General features: G+C 37.3%; 1 protein-coding gene across 3 annotated transcripts in view; it reads right to left on the bottom strand.

The window, feature by feature from the left end:
* The window catches only part of LOC127452802 (low-density lipoprotein receptor class A domain-containing protein 4-like), a 79,215-nt gene extending 59,217 nt beyond the window's left edge, over positions 1-19,998 (bottom strand). For all 3 annotated transcript variants that reach the window (XM_051718526.1, XM_051718527.1, XM_051718530.1), the window contains exon 1: positions 19,860-19,998. The gene's annotated coding sequence lies outside the window, so the exon portion shown is untranslated. The remainder of the gene's footprint in view (positions 1-19,859) is intronic.
* Between the last annotated feature and the right edge of the window lie 503 nt (positions 19,999-20,501).

The raw sequence follows: 20,501 nt of genomic DNA, 5'->3' as shown, positions 1-20,501 counted from the left end.
TGTATCTACATATTCCTGTAAAGTGGGAGGGATGCATGATCTGAAAGCATGTGGACTGAATGCAGGCCTTTCGCTCTGTTTAAATAAAACTTTCCAGTTATTATCTGAATAGACACTGTTTTTCACAATAAACTTGCTTGTTTTAGATTAGGGATGCGCAACTAGTTTTGGAAGCCCTGAACAATTAGGCTGGTTTTCGATTTCACCTGACCCGCTCAGATTCAATTCTTAGGGGGCGTTCTTTTTTTCAAAAACAGCTGAATAGAGCACAGAATACAACACATTACAGGGGTCTTGAGATGCATTTTTGAAACTTTCTTCAACTTGACACGGCATCTTATAAATGCAAAGCTCATGGCGCAAGATGCTCATAAAACTGTGTGAGCCACGACACAATGGCCAAAGACTTCTGACATCTGAATGTGTATAGCAGTAGTGGCAGTGCTTTTAAGGGAATTCATTTAAAGGCACACCTTTTCCAACAGGGTTTTACCATGCAAACTATCTAAAAGCAAAGAACAGCATCCTGTCAGTATGCTAATTTGCACCACTGCTAAACATATCAAAATTAAAAATAAATAAATAAAAACTAAAAAGTAAAACTAGTCCATTTTAGGTGACATCTGTGGCCTGTTTCTGGAAAAAAAAATAAAAAAATAAATAAAAAAAGAGTTTACCTCTTTGGTCTAGCTTTTGACCCAGAAAACCTCTCTGGAATTTAGAAATTGTTGTTGTAAGCTTTACCTTTAAAGAAATTCTTCAGATTTCTGTGATTAAAGATCAGAAGAATGTTGGACTATGTAAAATATGATCTCTCTCTGACACAGTGTTCTGCTTTCGAATCTTGGATGTGGGACATCTATATTCAATGTTTATATCAGATCCTTTATGATGCTGAAAAACAGATGTTGCAAGTTTAAGGTTTTGGGCAACAAAATTACATAAATTCATCTTCATGGGTTTTGGTTTGAATTAGGCTTATGTCTGATCCCTGTCTTCAGTTAGAACCACACAGAGGTTAATGACGTCAGAAATGACATCTGACACATCAAAACATGTTGTGGGATAAATGTAACCAACTGTCGAGATGAGCCAAAGTTCAATGTTGAGTATGCACTGAGCAGAGCGGAATTAATTGGGTCATCACTTGAGTTTAGAAATGAGAACTGGCTCATATTCAGAACTGTCTCCAAATCTGTCAGAACATTGGAACTCTTGTTCCACTCTGGTCCTAGAAATTTATTTTTGCAAAAGTGAATTTTTTTTTACACACTCAAAGTCTTAGTTTTGCCATTTGCCCTTAACTTGCATACACATTTACATTCTGAGTCTAAGATAGACTGTGACACACCCAACACAGTGATGGTTTATTACATCATAGGGGGGTCAACCACAAAAAAGTCAGCAATCCAAAAATATATCTTGTATCCCACCAATCTTCCACGCCAGCAGTAATTACAAGCATATTGGCAATTTCTTAAGACATTTTGGATCATCTTGAGCCAAACAAACTTTGAAAATCACTTTCAGGCCCTGCTCTCTGAGTCCTAGAATAGTGAAATCAGAGATGCTCCAATGTAAAAGCCAAACATCAGTACCGGCTGATAAAATGAATTATCTGGGCTATCATACATCAGCCGACTGTTTAAAAACAGCTGATGATCAGGGCCAATTATTTCCGGTCAAAATTGGGCAAAAAATAAAATAAAAAAATAACACGGACTCTGACAATTATCTTACAACTCATGCTGTTCGAAAGAAAATGTATATTGTGCGGAATTACTACTAAATTTGGTGACAATGACAGCAGAGTTGCAATTACTGAGCTTTTCAAAAGGTTGAACTACCATTAAAACTTTAACACTAACTAAATTCATTACGTACCTTGAAGTTGACACAGCAAGGTATATGAGTTTGTTAAAGCTAAAGCGCAGGCTGTTTCAGATAAAAAGGGACAAGCTTCATTATTCAGAATTCAGTGAGTTCAAGCTGAAGTATGTAACTTTTTCAGTGTCAAAATACTTTCTTCTCTCCTAGCTTAATATGCAGAGACAACTATAAGTAAGCCTATAATAGGTAAATTTTCTTGAAAACTGTAAGCACTGTCTTTCTGTGGCATTATGAAAATTGCTCTGTTTTTAGAGACTCGCTTAGACCCTGTCCCATCAATATTATTCAACCAATGGTGTGAGTTGGGGGTGGGACTTTCACTTTGTTTGACTAACTGCAGACAGGGGCCTATTCAGAAAGCCTTTTTGCTTTGAACTTTTTTTATTTTTTATTAAGAAATCTTACCAACTGAATGTGAGCCTAACAGGAGACTATTCAAAATTCATTTAAAGTGGTCATGACATGAAGAATACAATTTTCCTTGATCTTTTGGTCATTGTACTATAAAAACATACTGTAAGTTTCAGAACTGAAAACTTCCTCCTTAATAGAAAAATAGCATTTATTTTAAACCAGGCTCTAGAAATGGGCTGTTTGGAATTTGTGGAGCTTGTGATGTCACAAGGACCAAATACTTCAGCTGCCTCCAGCAAGACATCAATGGCTATTTTTCATTGTTGCACCTTTGGCCCCGCCCACTGGTGCTCACAGTCAGTCACACAGGTGAAGAGGAGAGATGGGCCTGTCATGGGAGATTCATCTACAGCAAGGTGGACTTACACAGGACAACTTCATGTTTAAATATATTTAAATGTTTTTCTACACTAGATGACTAGATTTGACCATTATCATGCATCTTGTGCTGCTTATAAAGGACGTGATATAAAGTTATTACTCTAAAAAAGGAGACCTCCATTCTGTTTCATTCAGCTACGCTGTTTTCTGTTGTTTTGAATGCGTACTGGACCATTTTTGCACCCATCTGTGCTATATTTAATTGTTGGTCTTTTGTAAACATGGACTAGATGGACATCTTGTATTGTTTCGATGCGTTTCTGGCAACGTGCAACACGTTTTAAGAGAGGTACAAGAGCAACTTTTAAAAACATGTCTCATTCAGCTGCCGCTGGTGTCTGGGAGAAACACATGCCGTTCTGTGTGTATACAAACACGGAAGATGCGAGATGTCGCTCCGTTGAACTCCAGCGTCTCTGCTTTGGCCTGTTGAAGCCGACTGAAGCACCCAACATCACCATGGACTGTATTACATTTGCTTATTCAGAATATTTCAGCATGCATTCTATGCTTTTGGATCATACCAAAAACATGAATTGCTTGTGAACCAGTCACAATATGATTCAAGCTTTGCAAAGGAACTAAAAGATGCTGCTGTTAAATATTACCGGACCTGTGAGTAGTTCACAGTTTAATTCACAAATGTTTCAAATGTCATGACTGTTTGATATTTGCTGTGCTTGAGTGAAAATTTTTATACATTCAGATGAAATGTGTTAGCTGTACGTTGTGTTAACCCTGAAATGTAGTTTTATAAATTACAATATAATGTTTGTTCATTTTCTTTCGATTGAGTTTCAAATATAGCTGTATTTGAGGGACTGTACGAAGTTAGCCAATCAGAACAGTGTCATTTCCATTGAAGACTTAAAGGGCCAGACAGCTTTAAACTGAGCTTTTCAGACAGCGAGCAAGAGTCAGGGTGGAAAAATATAATATATTATAAAATTATGACTGTTTTGGTGCAAAAAAACTTTACTGACACTATAAGTGGACCTCAGGGAAGATAATAAAAAAAAAAAAAAAAAAAAAAAAGTGTATGTCATGACCCTTTAAATGCAAGTTAACAGTGTTAATGGAGTTAATAATGTGCTTTTTGTTTACATTTTTTGTTTAAAACTGAGACCAGTTACTCTAAAACATGGAAGACAGGTAGAGACAGACAATAAAGTTATTATTTAAATTTCTGAAGTTATGTAATTAATTATCAGTGATTTGAAACAAGGTGGCATAAAAAAAACGGCCATCTTGGTATGCCCAAACTCTCATAGATCATCAATGACTGACAGGTGAAAACACTCCCGTTTCACCATCTCCGACCTGCAGATACGACAGTTGCATTTCGCCCTCTAGTGACAATCATTTTTAATTTGCTCATTATGGATAATACTCGTTAAGAGGGAGAAGATATATGCGGCTAGCAAGGTCAGAGCATTCACCTGCCCCGGAGTTCAGTCTATCAATGCAGAACAACAATCACCAAAGGAAGAGGCAAAACTGTCCACAAGTTGTAATGTAAGTAGGAAAAGCTGTAATATCTGCTTGTTTAGGGTGACAATACATCCTTACCCCTGAAAGGGACTTTAAAAAAGTCAGTCTGGGATTTCAAAATCGCCTTAAATGCCCAGGATTTGCATGATTTCATATTGAAGTGCTCTCTGTAGTCATACATGGATACATATCATAAATACGTGTTGATCTGCCATTTAAACCTAGCGTAACAGTTTAATTTGAACCAACTTTGCTTTGTGTGTCTCCCTTTCTGCGCGCCCGCTGCTCGTGATAGAAGGAGAGAGAGAAAATGTGCGCTCATATTCAAGTGACTGCAAGAACAAGGCACTTTTTGATGAAAATGTAAAAAAAAGAAAATCTGAACAAACACTTTGTTTACAATAAATAATCTGAAAATGTCTGTTTGTATCTTACCTCAGTTTTAGTGAACTTGTTTACATTTAGGGATGCACCGATCCGATACACGGATCGGTATCGGCTCCGATACTGACATTTTTAAACGGATTGGGTATCAGTCCAACGAGCCCGATCTAAATCTGATACTGTGTGTTAGTCATGTTCATTACGGGCAAGCTCCAAAAATGACATAAAAGAACCATTAAAACACAAAGTAGTTCATATGACTGTTGCATTTTATTTAAAGCCACTTGAAGACGTGCAATAGCTCTGTGAATCACAAAAGACTGTGTTTAATAAGTAAATATATAAAATGCATGCACAGCTCCAGTGCGTTATTGAATGGCGCTGCTCTGTTTACACACTTGCGACTATTTTTAGCCTTCACACGGTGCACAATATTTGAGCGCTACACACGAACAACATCTCAGATGTAGATGCTCAAAAGTTCGGTTCTCATATAATATGCATTTAGAATGGCAGTGGAGGTGCTTTTTTTTTTCTTTACCATAATTTGAATAAGAAGCGAATTAAACTACTGTGAACTTGCCAACAAACAGACACATACAGGACTTCCTGGAGAGTTCAGAATGTCAAAATAAAAGCATGAGGGTTTAAAAGTTAAAGGTGCACTATTGAGATATATTACTATATATTACTATTATAATATATTATTATTATTATCATTTGTTTACAAATTATAATAATATTTAAGTTGAATGGGTTCCAAAAAATAACTGTGTGAATGGAAAATGGACTGATTTCTTGCAACTAAACTGAACAAAAAAGAGATCTGAATCCTTTAAAGTCCAGATACAAGTTGAAAAATATTTGCAAATATATATATATATATATATATATATATATATATATATATATATATATATATATATAAAGGCTTCTTTTCTACTGATGACTTCTACTGGAATTACTGTTAATTTTGCTGCTACATTATCCAGTATACTAGTTAACAATAAAGTTTTTCTTAACAAGCTAACAAGCTATACATTTATATTGAAATAATATGTAGTTAGAGTTTGTGTTTCTTTACATATTAAAGAGTACACCCAATTAGTTCCACACAATAATGTAAAGATATTCTACACTGATTATGAAAAAACAACAACACTGGTATCGGATCGGTATCGGCTGATACTGATATTTCCGATATCGGAATCGGAAGAGAAAAAGTGGTATCGGTGCATCCCTATTTACATTCAGCTGATCTGTTCACTGATGAAGTTTGTTAGAGGTGGATACTGTTTGATATAGAGTAGATATACATAACTCGCTCAGTCTTTCAAGAAACAGGAACAATTCCTACCTTTAAATAAATAACTAAATAATTACATGCGTTACATTTTACATTTGCGTTGTAGGGATGTACATTCAGATTTCAGATATAAAATCGGTGATTAAATGACTAATGTTTACTTGCTGAAATTAGATGATTTCTTATTAAGTCAATAGGGACATTGGAATGTTTGGGCATAGCAATATGGCGGCGCAGTGGCTTGACTGATATGGCGTCATGAGCAATCCAGTTCTATTTTATAAATCAGTGGTATCAGCGCATCCCTTGTGAAAAGGTAGACAGGTTGTCAAGAAACCAACCAGACACAGAAATACATAAGAACACACAAATGACAACTGTGGAGGTGTCTCTTGAAGCATTCAGTTTGACAAGTCTGAACAGCAGCCACACTGAAACAAACTGAAATGACTGTAATAAACCTTCTAAAACATTCTCTCCATCTCGGTCTGTCTACTGGATGTGTAATGTGATATCAGCATGGGTCCTGACACTTTTTCTCTCTCTGTGCCTGGTTAAATCATGATGAAGCTTTATAGCAGCCTAGTGAGCCTACCTTATGTGAGACTGCGCTAAATGCCATGTCTCTAGGCTAGGTGCTAGGGTTGACTACACCTGATGGTGTCAGTGCATATTAGAACGTACAGATATCCTCAGGTCAACAATGTGCAGGAGTTTATATGCTCCCAGATTAATCCTCCATTAATTCAATTAATTCAACAGCACGAAGTGTGCTTTGAGAAAGCAAAATAGTTTCCACTACCTCTACTTTTCTAACAGTTCAAAGAATCATAAGATACCAAGAAACACCTGACAGCGGTACAAACCACATTTTGCACAAATTTGTGCATTTGAAAACTACAGTTTTGAAATTTACAGCCATACAGTTATGGAACAATATAAGGGTGAGTAAATGATCTGAATTATTCATTTTTGGGGGTACTATTCCTTTAAGACATCTGACCAGCTTTAAAGATGACACTTAAAATGATTATGAGCTCAAGAAGAGTGTCAAAACAGTGATAATCCTCTTCAATTTATTTTGTTACCCAATTCTGGCAGTTCCATCAAGTTCAGATGGACCAGCCAAAAAGGCAAATATGTAACTCATCCACCTTAACAAAGTGAAAAGATTTGTTGTCTCACATGCCTTCAGGGCAAACAGGTCTGCCGGTAATCAGCCAGCTTAACACTTTTCCTGCATGGGTCCTAAGGTGACCTGACAACCAGGATCTGCTGGTTAGCAAATGTCAACTTAGCTGTCTGGGAAAGTCTGTTTTTAGGTGTGTGTGTGTGTGTGTGTGTGTGTGTGAGAGACAGTCCTGGAGTTTTGTGACACCCAACTGAGAGTTGTGGAGGGAGGGAGGGAGAGAGAGAGAGAGAAACAGACAGAGACAGAAAAAAATGTTAAAGGACGGTAAGTCAAGGAGGAAAGCCACATTGCACGTAGGAATGGGAATCGTAAGGTAATTAGTGATTCTGGTTCAGATTACGATTCACCTTAATTGTATTTTGGACCCTTTTCACAGACTGTGATGACTTGTTTCCGCCTGATCTAGCAGCGTAAATCTAGCAAACTTTTTTATATTTGCAATTTTTTTTAATTTTGTGTAAAATTATACTTTGTATTATTTTACCATTAAATTAGTAAAAAAAAACGTACAGTTTTACATACAGTTACCACAGATATTGCAGCTGCTGAGAGAGTGACAGTAAATTCTCCATCTTCTCTCTACTGACGGTCGTAATCAACCGCTCTATTTATTTTCTTCATTTGGAAAGTTGTGGAAACGTAATAGTGGAGTTTTTCTTTTGATGTTGGAGCAAATGGGTAAGCAAAAATACTATTTGCCGTGGTCTCCCATTCACCGTTATCGAAGTTTACCCTGCAATCGTTTACTTCCGCAAACCAAAACCCGGGAGTGAGAAAAGTGTCCATTGATTCTTTTCGTAATTTGGAGGAAGAAATATTGTGAAATAAGAATTCTTATTGCATTTACTACCATCAGAAATCTGTCGTCAAATGATGTTGGTAAATTACATTTATTTTTATAAAACACCACTTATTGCAACAAAGTCAAATTTATATATTTAATAAAATAAGTTAATATATTTTTAACTACATGTTGTCATTTGAACAACTGGTCAGTGACTCCTTTAACATTCGGTTAACCGTGAGGTTTCATGAACAGTTAATCGTTTTTTCATCGGGACGCAGGAATTGGAATAGAATTTCCTCAAACGCTCAAAATAGCAGCTAATAAAGTGCACAGTGAGCGATGAGCCTAAATAGCAAAACACATAGAGCTTTAAATGATAAAATGTCACATTAAAGTAAAACAAAATTAATCAAATTGTCACTGCATGCAGTATATGCGCTCTACCCAGGCGGGCTAACATTTCCGTGAGGCAGTGAACGCAAGTATTGTTATGTGCGTGGAGTTAACACTGCTGCAGTTAAGGGGGCCTGGGTAGCTGACTACCGCCCCTGGAGTCATGAGTTCGAATCCAGGGTGTGCTGAGTGACTCCAGCCAGGTCTCCTAAGCAACCAAATTGGCTCGGTTGCTAGGGAGGGTACATGGGGTGACCTCCTCGTGATTAGTGGTTCTCGCTCTCAATGAGGCGTGTGGTAAATTGTGCATGGATCGCAGCATGAGCCTCCACATGCGGAGTCTCTACGATGTCATGCACAACGAGCCACGTGATAAGATGCATGGATTGGCGGTCTCAGAAGTGGAGGCAACTGAGACTTGTCCTCCACCACCCGGATTGTGAGTAACTGCGCCATCATGAGGACCTAATAAGAAGTGGGAATTGGGCATTCCAAATTGGGAGAAAAGGGGATGAAATATAAAAAAATAAAAGAAACACTGCTGTGGTTAAATAGCCTCTTCAGGGTGCTTTGATTTTTAAATGGTTTAAAATTAAATGCCACTGAACTTGTCTAACTATTGTACATAAATATGTACAGTGTAAACAGTAAATATGTAAATAAAACACTGTCTTACCGTTTATAATGCGCTGAAACTTTCCTTTGTGTAACAGTCACATGAAGTACACTTTGCAATCTGAACTTTTTCAGAAAGCATCACAGCACAAAGAATGAAACAACGCAGGTGGTTCATGATACGTTTATAAAAAAAAAATAGTTATTTTTTACTTTACTTGGTGTCTAAAAATGTGTCAAACTTGCGCGAGACCCTGAAAGAGAAAACTGAGATTCAGCGCAACAGTCAAAGACACCCGTCCCACGCGTGTTAACAGTATATAGAAAAATAGCGCAAATGGACACAAAAGCATGTTTGAACAGCCTCTAACTCGCCCTATACTTGAAAAACTGACTCAAAACCTGACGGTTTGTCAGAACTCATCGAGGTCGAGGTTGAAGACCTCTATTGCGTGTGCAAAATCACCGAATAGTGATTTTGGTATTCGAATAGTGGTGCGTCGAGCGGTTAACCAAATGTCAACTATCCGTGCACATCCCTAGTAAGTACACATACTGTTACACAGACACAGTAACAGTTCTTGGTTCAATTAAAATTTCAGTTTAACAAGTCATTCATAAGTGTTTTGATTCATTAAAAAAAAATACAAAAAAAAAGTAATTTGTTCAGAAATCAGACTACACTGATCGCGCTATATCTTTCGTAGGATATTTAGTAATTAATAGTGCAGGAAGCACTGTCACTGTATCTGAATTTTAGTGTTTAGTGTAAAGAATGTTCGTTTGTGATCCGAAATGTGGTAAATCTGGTATTTATTTAATTTTTTTAAATGGAACCAATTTTGAATAAGAACGGGTTTTTAGTGCTGAACCCTAACTGTAAGCCACACACTGGCCTCAATACTTCTATACAGACAGTGGTTAGTTTAGAACAGATAAAACAGAATGAATTTATGACAGCGAGTCTGTCTGCACAGTGTCAGGTTGGGTGTTCTTTGTCTCTCCACCAAAACTGCAGTATCTGCATTCCCTCTGCAGCTCTCTCTTTCTCCTAACAATCTCTTTTACACTTTAATAATCATTATAAGTTTTTGGGTCTTGGTTGCCCCTAGTGACAGCACCTAATCCCACCTCTTACTGCATGTCATTTACCCCACCTGTCTTAAGAGAACAGTTTATTTAGCTTAACATTCAATATTGAATAGCCAAGAAGACAAAATCTGGGATGTATTCAAATATGTTCAAGATTTCGGCTGCCCTAGCAACAGCAAATGGAGATTACTTTCTTTCTGCACCAAAAAAGAAAACTGATTACCCTTTAATATAATGCACTAAATCTGTAAATATTAATGGATTTATTCATCAGATCAGGCCTTATACTGGCAACTCCATGATATGTTATTTATATCACAAAACTGAGACAATTCATGAAGGTAGAGGGCAAATTTATGTACAATCAATAATATTTGAAAATGGAATGTAGAAAAAGGCTGAAATCCATGTCTTCCAAGAACTGTATTGTTCAGAAAGCACAAGAAACACACACATTAACAGACTCACAACTCAAACACAGTCTGCAAACAAGCATAAGTCTTTGAAGCAGACATCTAATCAGTTTTAGGATCTCTCCTCTCAGCCAATCAATCAACAGTCCTCTGAGACTCCACCCACAGCGTCTAGACAGCCAGACCTTTGCTGCTCCACTGCATTCTTCAGCGGTACTCACCACAGAGGTCAAGTGCCTGTGAGCTCATGCTAGACTTGTTCTTCAGGGCTTTTACATATGAAATGATTTTGACAGCTGGAGAATTTGTAGGTAGAGGATTTCAATAAACTTTTAATAAGCAAAAGCATGGTTTGGTAAGGCAGTAAGTAATACATATCTTGGTTTAAAATGCAGTCCCCATACTTTTATGTTTTGAAACATGTTTGCACATACTTTATATGTTCAAGCAAGACACCAAACAAAAATTTGACAGATCAGACAATGAAATAAACAATTTTTATTTTTTTGCCATGTTTGGCAATGTATGCATTTATATGTTTTGAGTGGTTTTTGGAGCATTGCTATACAGTTGCTAAAGTAAAGGCCCCCAGGTAAAAAGCAGATTGAAGTCTCTCCCTTACGAATTTCTGAACTGCGCCCAAGTGGCTGAAGCTGGAACTACAGTTGAACATATGCGCACCATTGCGCGACACACGGTTCAAGACATGAGCAAATATTATACGAATGAAACATTCTGGTCCCTAAAGGGCTGGGTGATTTTTTTCAATTAATTCAAATGTACATTTTGACACGATTTTTATTGTATTTTTTTCAAATCAAGGAATCAAGGTTTTGCATTAAAATATTAGCACGGCGTGAATCTCTGGGAGCTTCATGAGCGCTATCTGCATAAGGGAAATGATATTATTGTTGATTAGAAAGTGGGCTTTCAATCCATGTATTTTTATCCCACCTGGAAACCTGGCTTCTCTATCTGATGATTGGTCGAGCTCTCGAAGGGCTGAACCACATAACAAACAGCCAATCATTGAAATGGTGATGTATGTGAGTGACAGCATTTCAAATTAAAACACAATCGCTGTCATTCAGTTGGAGCAGAGTGATCGGTGGTACAGAAGAAGTTGGTTGTGGTTTATTAACACAATTAATTCAGTGATTACAAATCTTCACTTTTGCCATTGGCATTTGTATATGTTGTAAATATAATGTTAAATGTAATGAAATAAATAAAAATAATATTTATATTTCATAAATTTTAAAAATGAAAAAGATGCGAGTATCGTTTTTTCACCGACATCTGTGCTTCCCCTCTTTTAAAAAAGCACCAGATGCCACTGGTCCACAGGTATGGCTCAGTCCCTCCTTAAATGTAAGTCTAAGAATTTGTCAGTTTTATCCTCCACATTATTTCAGGTGTCATTCATATCTATATCACAAACATTGTGGGACGAGTTACATTTTAATATGTAGGGTGACGGGTTTGTTCAAATCCCCAAGTATGAGCAATAATAACTGTACTGCTAGCCTTAAGCAAGAACCACTAATTATTGATTGATTAAAACCGAGGTTTATAAGAGGCTAAATAAACCCTCAAAATGACACTGACAACAGCTCTGTCTGATTTTGCTTGGTTCAAATGATGGGTCACCTTCTTCCAGACTGGTGTGGGGCCAAGTAAAGATGCTGTAAATAATTAGTCCTAAAAGTTTGTGTTTGCAATGTCCTCTGGAGGAGCTGATGTCAAAGTCAAGCTGCAGAGTAAGAGAGAGAGAATTAAGGAGACAGCGAATAACCGAGAGGGGGAGAGAGGGAGAGTGCTTGGTGCAGAGTGCTGCAGTGTCCTGTATCAGAACAGAGATCAGCACTGAAGCACTAGGGAGAGTCATTAGAGGACTCATACCTAACACTATAGCATCAATGACTGGATGAGTTTCTCACTGGGTAAATCTCAACAAGGTTAAAAAATACACAAAGGGGTTTGCTGCAATTTATGGTACCTGGATTATTACCTACTGTACAGATGGGATGTGCAAAATGACATATTTGCAAAATCATGTCAGTTGGTTGCCTGACCATGTTTTTTTTTGGTTGTGTTTTCATAAGATGCATTACTGCATTATAAAAACAGCTAGTCAGTGGCTCAACTGAATGGAAAAGAATGCAGGGGTCTCAAAACACGCTTTTAAAAGTTGGGCTGTTTATAACTTGATACGGCATCTTAAAACGCAGGGCTCGTGGCAGGTAGGGCTGGGCGATATGTCTTAAATTATATCTCAATATTTTTCAGCCTATTGACAATATTTGATATATATATTAAAATTATTACTGGGACACATCAGGTTTATTATTATAACATAATGCTGAATTATCATTATTATTCTGATTATTAGATTTGCGTTATACAAAAGTAATATATTTCTGTCCTTTTTACTTCACCTCCACCTGGGGCTTTTATTTTGACAGCGAAAGTGCTGCAGTATTTACTTCAACTTCACAAGGAGCTTTTACTGCGACACAGAAAAGGCAATGTGTATTTGACAGTTTACAATGTCCCGTATTTTCTGAAATGCTGTAATTTCCTGTTTTTCTGTTATTCTGTGCTGCATTTGTAGAATTTTATAATAACTTGTATCGGTTACTAATGTTTGGAATTGCGCGAATGCTTGCACGTGAACTGATTGCACGAATGCTTGAAAGTGAACTGATCTGAGAGCGCCGCCATGCACACAGATCAGTGCGTCACTGGTTTGTTCTGAATCACACACAGACCGTGTTTATCTGCCTTTAAATCGCAGCCTTTTGTGGATTAATATTCGCATATGACCAACTTGCCATTTTGATGTTATTTTCATTAATTGCACAGCCCTGAAGGATTGATAAATTAGTTTACTGATGCGCTCTTTATGAAACTTAATGGCCAAATGAAAGCACGTTAAAATCATCTTTACATACGATATATCGATATATCGCCCAGCCCTTGTGGCAGGACTCTAAAAAACTACACGTGATACGATGGCCAAAGACATCCATCTTAATGTATTCGGTTGTAGCAGCAGTGTTTAATAAAGGGATAGTTCATCATGTTGTTCAAAACCCATCTGACTTTCATCCGTGGAACACAAAAGGAGATGTTAGACTGTAGTAGACAGCCTCAGTCACTAGTGTGAAACTTCACTGGCCTCACAATTCAACTATGATTCAAAGGATAATGATTTGATTACAAAACAATTCTCGATGCCTCACAATGCATCTTGTCCTCCAATTTTTGTAATCAATACTCACACTCCGTATTAAATAGCATTAAATTATTAAAAATTAATCGAACCTCAGCCCCATAACTATAACCACAACTATCGGTTGCTGGTCCACATCACCAACGTCTCCCAATCTTCTGTGTCATCAATTTCAGCTGTTTTTTTCCTTTTTGTACAAATCAGTGCAATAATGGTAGGCACGAGCACATCTTTCATGTTGTTTGTTGATGTGTCCCCTGTTGATATATGCTTGAGTTTGTGAATGATTTTCAGGATCATAGTTTGTGTGGTTGATACATCTGGTCTTTGATCAGTCCTGTAGTGTGCGCTTGGTTTTAGTATATGCATGTCTGGCCATTTTTTCCTAGCATCTCACTCTGTCTCTGGCATGCACATAAGTGCCACTGCACTGCAGCAGTTTAAATCTGAATTTTTGGAGAAAGAATCACAATGCATCGGAGAACACATTTTCTTCTCCCACCCCTGTCAGTCACCATTCACTTTCATTGTGTGGAGAAACGATGCAATGAATCTGAAGGGTGAATATGTTTAGCATAGTGCCGAACATCTCATTTTGTGTTCCATGAGAGAAAGTAAGTCAAACTGCAACATGAAGATGAGTAAATGATGAGAACATTTCTATCACTTTAAAGGGGATGAATTTAAAGATGCAACTGCTCCAAGAGAGTTTTATCGTGTAAACTGTCTAAAAGCTAAACTACAGCAAAGAAATATTCAAACTAAAAAAAAAAAGACATTAAAATCTACAAAAATAAGAACTAAATGGCTAGTCAGCTGTTGGATGACTAAGAGTCCAAAAATAATATATATATATATATATATATATATACAGATTAATTTGTGGTACTGCCAGTCCTGAAAGTTTAACTGCAATGACTGCACAAACTGAATGCTAGTGAATGTCTCCATCTCTGCCATCCCAGGACAACATTTCCCCTCCTGTCCCGGCATGTCTCCATCTGTCTCCCACCACAGTAGGCCAAGCAGGGACCCCAGCCCTATCAGACCATCTCTGCCATATGCCTCTGTTCTGAGATTATCCGCAGGGATCAGCCTCAGGACTGAGAGAGACCATCCATTCCAATCGGAGTCCAAACTGTAGTACCGTCAAAACAGGGTAGAAAATCACTGTCCACATGCTCCTAAAACATAGATGTCTACTGCACTGATTTATGCAGAATAAGCAGTGCATATCAGTGCTTGTTTCATAATGAAGGAGAGTAAGCAGAGGACTCATAGGTGGTTTGACCTTTTCCATGGACTGATCCATAAGTGTCTGGCTGTGTTCACTGCCTCCAAGCCTCTCTTTTTGGCTGTGTTGTCTCTTCTCCTGTCTAAGTATGCTTTGAGGGGGTGCAAGTAATTTTAAGATCCTCCTGGGAGTCTTCGCTTAAGCAATGATCTGAGCCCTGTTCTGCAGTGTCTCAGATAATGACAGACAGCAGGGTTTGGAGAAGGACAGCTGATCCCAGTTCAGCATGTGTGCGGCTCCTACCCAAAGCCCTTATGCCACCTGACGTTTCAGTGCCAGAGGCCAGATGATGTGGTTCCCAGCAAGACAGGAAGCTTGGCGTACGATGACTCCGCGTCAGACAGACGGCTCTCAGCTAGACAGGAAGCTTTCTTCCCACAAGCAGTGAGTGTTCCGGTCTGGAGTGGGCTGCTGTCCCAGCTCTCAGCCTCAAATCAATCACACACCAACAGGATAGCGCTCAATGCACTTTGCTTTACCACTACAACATATTTAAACAAAAATGAGAACTGATATAACCACAACTAACTAAATTAAAATGTCGTTTAAAAAAAACCCACAAATGACATGCATGTGAAACGTATTATATTATAATTTGTTTTATACACAAACGTTACCAAGAACAGTTTTAAAATAAGAAACTTCAAAGAACTATACTTTTCTTTTGGGGATTTTTTATTTATTTTTTAAATGAACAACATGCATCAATAAAAATGGCAAACAAAAAAGGTTCAGAAATAACAGTTAAAAAGCATTTGCACTCATCCGGAGATTACATAGAAACCAATACTGACGGCATGAGGGCAATGCACATACATAAACTCTGATATACATAAATGAAGTCTACATAAAGGCAATCATATTAATATCATTTCACATGTTATTATTCAGAAAAACAAGTGGTGAAAGTTAGCTTTTTATAAAATGTGCTCTGTCTGTGTTAAGAGTTTTTCATGCTCATACACATACTGTACTGGTCTGATCAGCTTCCAAGTTCACTTCACATTTTTTCCACCATTAAAGCAGATCCTCGTCTGTTGATCTGCATGAGTCCAATAAGAACAGAATAAAAAATAGACTTCAACAGGGATCAGAATATTACAAGTATTGCCACACTTTGCTTTAGAAGCACAGACGGCATGATATGTCTTCTCTCATCCAACGCCTCAACAACGTATCCACAGTGCCCCCCAGTAGTCTGCATGTGCTGCGTGCTTTGCTGTTAATGAGTGCTCTGCTGTTTGTCATCTATTACACCCACAGAGCGTGTGTGATGATTTTGATGAGGTATCAGTGAATAAACGGCTGGATTCACACATTCATTTAAGCATGCACCACATGCATACTGTATATTTATTTATCTTCATCTCAGCCTTTTGTGGTTTAATCATTATACTTGGGCATATCACGATTTTACTTTGATTAAGCTAACAGGGGCTTGAGTTGAGACTTTATAGACGACTTTGACTTCTACGATGGTAAGACGAAAAGTTACTTTTTTTTATTATTTGGGTTAAAATCTGAATTTGTTCATTAGAATTGATTTTGAAGCATTATATTCTTCTAATAAGCAAATATTTTCAGTGATGGAAAACTGTGTTGAGCGCCAACTGTCAGATTTTTTTTTTTTTTTTTTTTTTTTTAAGTTGATCAGTGTCTTACTTTTCCTAATGCAAATTAGACTTGTCTTATTAAAGACAGCTGTGAGCTTGTTTTATGCAACATGCTTTCTCTGGCGTCTTTAGTTAGTCAGACTAATTGTTAGATGCAGTCTTAAGTTAATGGCTATGTTTATGCAACCGGCCCCAGGTTGCATTTAAAAGTGTTGTTAAATACATCTGCATAAAAAAAGGTCTTTACATTTGAAAAGTTTAATTCTTCAGAACTGAAAGCACAACCCAAACATGTGATGGTCACTCAGTGAGTCCAGTGGGTTATTCAGACAGTCCTTAGACAACAGAGAGCGTTTTGTGCAGACAGACAGACAAGTCTGCTGACACACTGTAAGTCCCGTTAAGCTTCTTGCACTTTTTGGACCGATTTATCATTCTTCAGCCCTTGAGCTCCATGTGCCTCCACGACTCACTGTTACACTTGGCCCGATGCCACCACAGATCCATCAGCCGACACTCTGATACACCTCACTGTCTGCCTAGAGCGGATGACATCATAGCTGGGACACAAGCTCATCTTTCAGGAGTGGAAAGTGTCCTTCTGTGTGTCAATAAACGTCATTCAGGTGTAATAGAGGAACAGCTCACATTCATATATACAGAATGAATATGAGGCAACACTTCAAGATAAGCATGACATAGTTATGGACAGAGAGCAAGAGTCAGTGAGTGAATGCAAGAGAAAAGAGAAGTTAAATAAGTGATGGCTTAAAAGGGAAAGTTCACCAAAAATTTACTAACCCTCATGTGGTTCCAAATCCAAACCTAAATCATTTTCAGTCTTTCATACACTACAATAGGTGAATTCCAGAAGGATTTTCAGGCTGCTCTTTTCCATAATTAAATGAGAACTACCAAGAAAGCACTATAAAAGTGTCATGAAAGTGATCCATAGCACCCGAGCATTAAATTCCACTCAAAAATAGATTTATATAAAAATATCACAGCTTTGTAGGTCCATTCAATACAAGTGAATGGTGGCCAGAACTTTGAAGATCCAAAAAGCACATAAAGGTAGCATAAATGTCATTCATAAGACTCTAGTGGTTAAATCCATGTCTTCAAAGCAATATGATCTGGGTGAGAAACAGACAAATATTTAAGTCCTTTTTTTACTATAAAACTCCACCTTTGACCAGCCCTCAACCAGCAGGTGGCAATATGCACAAAGAATGCAAATCGCCAAAAAAAAAGAAAAAAGAAAAAGAAAAAAAGAATGTGGAACTGAAAGTGAAAGTGAAAGAGGAGATTTATAGTAAAAAAGGACTTAAATATTGATCTGTTTCTCTCCCACACCTATTATATCGCCTCTGAAAACATGGATTTAACCACTGGTGCCGTATGGATTACTTTTATGCTGCCTTTATATGCTTTTAAGGTTCAAAGTTCTGGCCATCATTCACTAGCATTTTGTGGACCTGCAGAGCTGAAATATTCTTCTAAAATCTTTGTTCATGTTCTGCAGAAGAAAGAAAGTCACACACATCTGGGATGGCCTAAGGGTGAGTACATGATTAGAGAATTTTCATTTTTTTGTAAACTGTTCCTTTAAATAATTTCTGTTCCTCACACAAGACTATTGTATGGCTTAAGAAAACTTGGGTTATTGCGCACAAGTCATAGACTACTTTTATGATAGTCTTTATTTATGCTACTGTGTCATTTTGAGGCTTGACAGCCCCAGTCCTCATTAACTTTCATTATGTGGAAAAGAGTGGCCAGGATATTCTTCAAAAATTTAACTTTTGTGTTCCACAGAAGAAAAATAGTCATATTGGTTTGGAATGACATGAGGGTGAGTAAATAATCAAATAATTTCGTTTTTGGTTGAACTAAAAATGAACAAAAAAGCACTCTAATGCACTCTATCTGGCAGCGCATGATACAATCAAGTCTGTGTCCCTCAACTGGGCCAGAACCTGCAGTGCACAGGAAAGGACAAGAGAGCAAGTCTAAAACTGGGCCAAACAAGTCTGGGCAGGGTCAGCTGACACACAGGGCACAGACAGGAGGGCACAAACACACATGCAGTGCAGTCCCATTCTCAGTCTCACAAGTCTAAAATATCAATAACCAATTAATAAAGCCTGAATAACATGAATTATCAAGAAGTCTCGCAGTGCGGCAGAGGAAGAGATTGCAAATTGACCAAAACAACATCTAACATCCATATCTTATTCTTTTGAACTTTAAGACAATTTTACGTCTTTCCAGACAGCTAAAGCGAAATACTGAATATCAAAGCCGCAAATTAATAAACAAATACGACATTAAAACACTGGACATCTGGCATAAAACAGGCTGATCTCAAAATCTGCCAGAAAACTGCAAAACTGACTACATGCTCATCAAGTTTAAGTCCAAGTACCTCAAGACAAGCAACCCAAATACAAACTACTGCACATTAAAATACTCCATTAAAAAACATGAAAACAAACTGTGATGAGCCGGAAATACAGCACAGTTCTAAACTAAAGCACTAAAAAATTGCCTACATTTAATAGAGAATCACAAAATAAAAAAATTTGAAGAATAAAAATAGGCCTTTATGAATAATAGGCCTCAAAGAAAAAAGACTTTTGGTAATGACAAATATTAAAAACTAAATTTTATTAATAAATATTCATTATATAAATATATATTCACTATCATAAACAATTATATAGCTTAAGATAATAAGTAGCCTAATCATTATAAAAATATTATTATAAATTATTTTAATAATTATCAATTATTAAAAATGATAATACATTAATCTTCATCATATAATATTATTAAAAACTGCAATAAATACAGCATTATATAAATATTAATAAAACTAAATATGAGAATTATAAATAATTAATAAACTTTTGTCGTTCATCGCAGGATTTGAAAATTGCTGATTATGGCAGAATAAAGACAGCAGCTAGCGCTCTGACCCAAAATGAGCCCGATTATGTCTCTAGATGAAGAACTGGGTTACATTCTTCTGACTCCCGTTAAAACAACCGGCTGCAGTCTCCGTTAACGCACGAGCACTGATCCCTAATATTCATTCTGTTAAAGGATCTGATATATCCCAGTGTATAAATGGATCATTCAACAATCCTTAACTTGAACCTGCGCAATGGCCCGATCACTGGGTTTTAGTTGTCGAGCTGGATATGAAGTCAGAGGGTCCCAACAACTTTTCCAGCCCCAATCAAAAGCCGCTGCGCTCTCTATCCGCGGGGCAACTGGCACGGTTGGCATTACGCACCCTTCTGATGCCATCTGCACAAAATCACACAGATATAAGGAGAATATCAACTCCTTACCTCTCAAAAACGGAATCAGGAAATGGTACTGTGGATCCGCGGAGAGCAGAAGCCTGAGCCGTGTCGGCTGGTGATCCGGCGGAGATGACCTGGATTTCACCGCCAGACTCGAAGGCGTAAAAATAATCAAGCGCACAGAGACGAGTGAAGCCAGCAACAAGAGACCGACTAAGAGAGGACAGAGGAGCAGTTTCCAAAATAAAAGATTGAATTTATGACGGACTAAGAGCGAGTCTTTAAAATAAGAGTCCCAGAGATTACTAAACAGTTATTATTAGATTGTGGACAGTTAACACGCCCCGCGTTGTGATATGCTAAAGCAGTCATCTAAAACTATTTAAAACAACATTTTTATCATTAGATGTTTCTGATCATATTAATAAGGAGACAACATTTGTACTTTTGACATTTTAAATGAACTAGATATGGCAAAATGATGAAAAACAACAACAACAACAACAACAACACTTCCCTTATATTCATACACATCTTAAACTCTTGATGTAAAATATTGATGTTAACAAACTATTATGGACATGTTAAGCGTCAACTGCTGTTTTGTCATTAGTATTTGCACTTCAAACTATATTCAGTTCCCTTTTGGTAAACATGTTTGTGTATTTAACAAAGGTGTATTTATTT

Source organism: Myxocyprinus asiaticus, chromosome 15 (assembly GCF_019703515.2).
Source record: "Myxocyprinus asiaticus isolate MX2 ecotype Aquarium Trade chromosome 15, UBuf_Myxa_2, whole genome shotgun sequence".
Classification (NCBI taxonomy): Eukaryota; Metazoa; Chordata; class Actinopteri; order Cypriniformes; family Catostomidae; genus Myxocyprinus; species Myxocyprinus asiaticus.
Note: the sequence above shows the minus strand (reverse complement) of the source record. Positions and strands in the feature narration are given on the sequence as shown.